The sequence below is a fragment of the Psammomys obesus genome, unplaced genomic scaffold, assembly GCF_907164565.1.
Source record: "Psammomys obesus unplaced genomic scaffold, mPsaObe1.curated_primary_1811, whole genome shotgun sequence".
In the NCBI taxonomy this organism is placed as follows: Eukaryota; Metazoa; Chordata; class Mammalia; order Rodentia; family Muridae; genus Psammomys; species Psammomys obesus.
This window is the reverse complement of record NW_026594322.1, coordinates 725,454-731,108: the sequence shown is the minus strand read 5'-3', so window position 1 is coordinate 731,108 and position 5,655 is coordinate 725,454. Positions and strand designations below refer to the sequence as shown.

The following is a 5,655-nucleotide window of genomic DNA, read 5'->3' as shown; positions in this document are numbered from 1 at the left end:
GAAGCCTCGCTGGGAAGCCTCGCTGAGAAGCCTCGCTGAGAAGCCTCGCTGGAAATGAGTGGAGGAGCTGAAGGACCATGGGGATAGTGAACTTCAGGAAAAGGGAACAATTGCTGAAGGAGTCTGAGCATAAGTACATAAAGCAAAGGGAGGCAGTGTGGCTGGCAGGTAGAGCGAGGCTTGAGGCATAGGACAAGGAGAGGTAAAGGGACCAAGCGATGGCCAGTGCAGACTCTGACTGTACCCAATAGTCAAAAGGTGATGGGGATGGTTCTGGTAAGCACCATTTGCACAGGCCAGGCAGAACCTGTTCACCAGTCCTGGATCCTCAATTCTTCAGAGCTAACCCCAGGGCCCAGCCTGATATCTGCTGTGTTGTGGGACATCAGAGGCAGGTGGACTGGGACCCTGGGGTACTGGGTAGGTTGGAAAAGAAGGTGCCTAGGACACCAGCTGCCCCAAGGGAAAGGTTGGGACAGGACAGGGGAACAACTAAGATGTTCTAAGTTAGATATGGGCTAACTGGGGGTATGAGCGACACTTACCACCTTGGCTGGTCTGTTTGAGACATTGTTTTTCTGACTTTTAGATGCCGTGGGACCAGAGAGGAACCTAGGGCTGGGGGACACAGAACTGCATTTCCATCAGACCTCAGTTTCCCCGGGGAGAAGCCACCAGGCAAGCCCATGCCAGTACTATCCCAAACCCAGGCAAACTGGAGGGAGGGAGAGCCTCAAACAATTGTGAAAGATCCTATAGTCCCACCTCCCTCTATCCATGCTGCCCCAGGACATTGGCTCTCAAGACCAAGCTCTTCAGAGGTCCTCCTGGGCCTTCTCAAGTCTGCCACCCACCCAGCTTTGAGTAGTACAATGCCCAGTCAGCCCTCCCCACCTTTCCTAAAACCTTTCTTCTCAGACTGTGAGGATAACTCCTGAGTTGCCCTCAGGCAGACTCTACTCAGTTCTCTCTAGATGAAGTATCAGTTTATAGCCCTAAAGGCAGGATCCCTGAATCCTGGCCCAGCCTCTGAGGAAGACTCCATGGAAGACGCCAGCAGCAGACCCACCTCTGACCTGCCTCCTTTCTGCAGTCTATCAGATTTGATCTTCCCTCCTCCCTCCACCAGGCATTTCTGCTGGCACAGCCCAATCCATTCTCCCACTCTCCACTCCACTCAGCAGCCAGGTTACGGCTGATCTGTCCATGTCACACAGCCACATAGGGATGAACCAGGACAGAGAGCCAAACTTCAACTCCTGATGAACCTTCTTTCCCAAATAACAATCCAACGGTCACTCCTATGTGGTCCTAGCTGGGCTTGCCCCAGGGAGGCTACCTTGCCCCAGCCTACCTGCAGCCCACACTGGCTCTGCTGAAGTACCCTATGCTTCACAGCCTCCGTCTGGACCCTTCTGTTAATGTCAAAGCTGCTCTTGCTTCTGTTCCTCCATCACTATGGTAGGCTCGAGCTAGTAGTGAACTGGAGCTCTGTTGTCTCTGAGTCCTCACTTAGAGCCTGCCTCTCAGCCCTCCCCCAGGGTGGCCGGATTCCAGTTGTGCTCCTCTAGGGGAGAGGTCAGTAAGGCAGGGATTTGGCTCATGCCACTTAAGCCAGGTCCATACACGCTGCCCAAAATAGCATCCCTGTTTTTGCCAAAAGCACCATGGAGACTGAGTTCTGAGGCAGCCCTTGTGAGGTCAGAGGTGGTGTTTCAGTGTGCATTCTGGGAGGAAAGGCCAAGCTGACAAGCCAAGCATCATCTGGGTTATCTAAAGCCAAAGGCAGAGATAGCCTGCAGAAGGTCACAGGGGCTCCTGAAACCCAGGCTGTAGAGAAAGCCGTGAACATAGGGGTAGGGGAGACAAGGTGCATGTAGAAGTTTCCAGAAATCAGCAGAGAAGGGTGGGAAAAGCAGCTCTGGCACAGTCATCAGCCTGAAGAAGAGTGAGGAGAATTAGACTCTGTCCTCAGCAGTCCCTATCTGATAGAGGAAAACCCAAACCTGGTTTCCTGGGGTCCCCATCCTAGGCTCTGTCTCCTGGACAGTGCCTTTCTTGGGAAAGACATATCCAAGGCTCCATGAGAAAAACCAAGCTGGCCTGGCAGCATGGTCCTGGGGCTCAGGACAGCAGTGGGATCTCAGCGATGAGGGTGAGGTCAGGAGGGGACATGAGAACAGCCTGCAGCCAAAGAGGTCTTCTGGATTCAGGGGCCTGGCTGGGCCAGAAGATCAGGCAGGCCTGAAAGTATCTGCAGGGGCTTCAGTGCTGAAGTGTGAGGGTGGGTACCTCCTATTGGAGAGGTGGGCAGTAGGCAGCAAGCCCAGGGAGACCCATAGCACCTTGATGGGAGAAATTCTAAGGTATGGCTGCCCAAAAGTCTCATAGGGGATGAAACAGTCTTCTAAAGATCGCTGAACATGATGGCACATATCTGTAGCCAACACCCATGAGGCAGAGACCAGGAATACAAGTTTAAGCACAGCCTGGACTACTTAGTAAATTCAGGCTATCAACACACTGTAATCCTAGCACTTGTAAAGCAGAGGGAATGAGGTCATCCTGGTCTATATAGTGTGGTCCAGGCCAGATAATGCTGTATACAGTAAGACTCTGTCTCAAAGGCTGAATGAAGAGCCATGTCCTTATAATCAGGAATTCAAGGTCATCCTCAACCATAAAACTCATTTGAGACTGGACAGTTAGGACTAAGACCCATTTTCTTTTATTTTTTCTTTTCAAAACAAGTATTTCTCTGTGTAGCCTTAGCTGTCCTGGAACTTCCTCTGTAGACCAGGCTGTCCTTGAACTCACAGATCTGCCTGCCTCTGTGTGGAGTGCTGGAGTGCACCACCACCCTGTAGCAGCTCTTCTCACACACCTCCACTCAGGTGAAGTCAGGGTTCCTGCCTGTGCTGCAAGGAGCAATCTCAGGGAGTCAATATGAAGCAGAGTTGGAGGTTTGTTTGTTGGTTGGTTGGTTGATTGGTTGGTTGGTTGGTTGGTTGGTTGGTTGGTTGGTTGGTTTTTATTATGCATGCCAGAAGGGGACACCAGATCTCATTATAGATGGTTGTGAGCTATCATGCGGTTGCTGGGAATTGAACTCAGGACCTTTGGAAGAGCAGGTAGTGCTCTTAACCTCTCCAGCCCTTTTTCTTTTCTTTTTTAAATGATTTTTTAATCTTATTTTATGTGCATTGGAATTTTGCCTGTATGAGGGTGTCAGATTCCCTGGATCTGGAGTTAGAGATAGTTGTGAGCTGCCATGTGGGTGCTGAGAATTAAATCCATGTCTTCTGGAAGAGCAGCCAGATCTCTCCAGGCCTGAATTGGAGTTTATTAGAAAGAGATTTCCCGGACCTGGGGGTGTAGCTCAGTTTATAGAATGTTTGTGTTGTGTGTGAGCACCACATTAAGAATGGGCACAGTGGTTCATGCCTGTAAACCCAGCACTTAGATAGTGAAGGCAGGAAGATGGAGAATTCAGATAAGCCATCTTAATTTAAATAGTAAGTTTGACATCATTCTGGGACACAGTCTTAAACAAACAAGACCTGAAGAGATTTTTTAACACACTGTTAATTTTTGGGTGTATTTATTTTATGGTATGAGTATTTGCCTGCATGTATGCGTGTGTACCATATGCATGCCTATAGAGATAGGCGGGTTCTGGGAATTGAACCTGGATCCTCTGCAAGAACCAGCACTCTGAACCATGGCACCATCTCTCCAACCAGAGATTTTAAACAGTCTTAAACAGAGGGATGAGAAGAAAGGAGAGAAGGAGGGAGGGAGGAAGAAGGTGAGACACTGACTTAGGGAAAGGATAGTATAACCCAAATGTGAGTGTGGGTACTTAAAACAGTCACACTGGCTGGGGTGTAGGCCTTTAATCCCAGCACTTGGGAGACAGAGGCAGGCAGATCTCTGTGAGTTCAAGGCCAGCCTGGTCTACAAAGTAAATTCCAGAATAGCCAGGGCTACACAGAGAAACTGTCTGGAAAAACTAAATAAATAAAAAGAGAGAAAACAGAAAAAAAAAAAAAAAAAAAAAAAGAGCTGGCTTTAGCAGCACATATACTAAAATTGCAACAAAACAGAGATTACTATGGCTCCTGTGCAAGGATGAAATCCGAGAAGTGTTCCATATTTTTTCATAAATTGTGTTTTAATTGAGATTTAGAACAGTTTCTTTTAGTGTTCCAGAGATTGGACCTGTGTTAGAAAATAAAGCTGAACCGGGAGGGGGATGGGGGTGGAGAGAAAGACAAAAGGTGAAAGGGCAGAGTATGAAGAGAAGAGGAAAATGACTCTCCTCTAGAGGGTGCCAAAGACCAGGTCCTGTCTGGGACCTGCGGAGCAAGTTCACACCCCCATGCCCAACACAATTCTCCCAGAAGCCAAGGGTTGTGGCCAAAGAGGCCAAAGGTTCTGCCTCACTCCTGTTGCAGATCCCAAATGGGCTTAGACTGCTGCATTTCTTCCAGAAAGGAGAACTGCACCCTGGGAAAGGAGGACTCCTGCTTTCATCTATGTCTTGTGTGCCTTCCAGTCAGATATGAGTTCAGGTCAAGAGTGAGAAATGGACTAGGCAGTTGTGGTGGCACAGACCTTTAATCCCACTTTTTTTTTTTTTTAATGCACTCAGGAGAGTGCATTAAAAAAAAATTCTCTAAATTTTGGGCCAGCCTGGTCTATACAGAATGAGTTCCAGGATAGCCAGGGCTGCACAGAGAAACATTTTCTTGGGGAAAACAAAAGAGAAGGAGCCATGGAACTGGGTGTAGAGATGCACACCTGTAATCCCTGCACTTGGAAGTCTTGGGACAGAAATGCTTAGCCTAAGCACTACAGAGAAACTCTGAGCCAAATAAGTAGAGTTAGGATCTTATATGAAGCCAGAGCTTGGCTGTTAGACTAGAAATAGAGAAAGCTGGGATCTATGTTAAGGTCAGGCCAAGGAGCACATTTACATAGCTGGTGTGGGAACCAAAGTGGAAACAGACCCCTCTATCTCACAGGCAAGCAAAAGAAACAATTCATGGTATCAGGCAGAGGGAAGATCCAGTCTAAAGAGACAGGAGTCTTCCAGAAAAGGCCTCCAAGATTCTGTCTGGAAGGAAGAGAATCACTCTTAAAGCTTCTTATGGCCCCCAGAGGACTGTGGAAACCTAATCTGGAAATGGAGAATAAATTACAGAGGGTTTGGGATGGGCTGGGGTTACCATGAAAGGCTTTAGCTGGTTTTGACACTATCCCAAGAGCCAAGCAGCCTCTAAAATGATCTAACTACACAAGGACCAGAGTGAAGCCTCTTAGCTGCCCGTATTCCTGAGTCCTGGGCTTCCTGAAAACTCCAGAGGATGGCCCAATCAAGGAATCAGTGATATCAGCCCAGGTGGCTCAGCATTATCCAGGAATCACAGGGAGGGGGGCCGGGGCCAGGACTGTGGGACACAGGGCACTAAGAAAGGAGCAGGTGGGAGGGAGATGGGAATCTAGGCACTGGGCTGCCCAGAGGCCATAGGACCAACTAGTAGCTGCACTGAGCTGAGTAATGAAGGGGCCAGTGAGGCATGTGTTTGCAGAGGGTTGTCTGGGACAGCTGACAGGATGGAAGGTGCTCTTCTTGCTGAGACCATAGAGACA

The 5,655-nt window shown here is 48.8% G+C and overlaps 1 pseudogene; it reads left to right on the top strand.

Annotated features, from left to right (window-relative positions):
• Positions 1–4,062: 4,062 nt before the first annotated feature.
• Positions 4,063–4,160, top strand: LOC129685214 (U6 spliceosomal RNA; annotated as a pseudogene).
• The last annotated feature ends 1,495 nt before the right edge of the window (positions 4,161–5,655 follow it).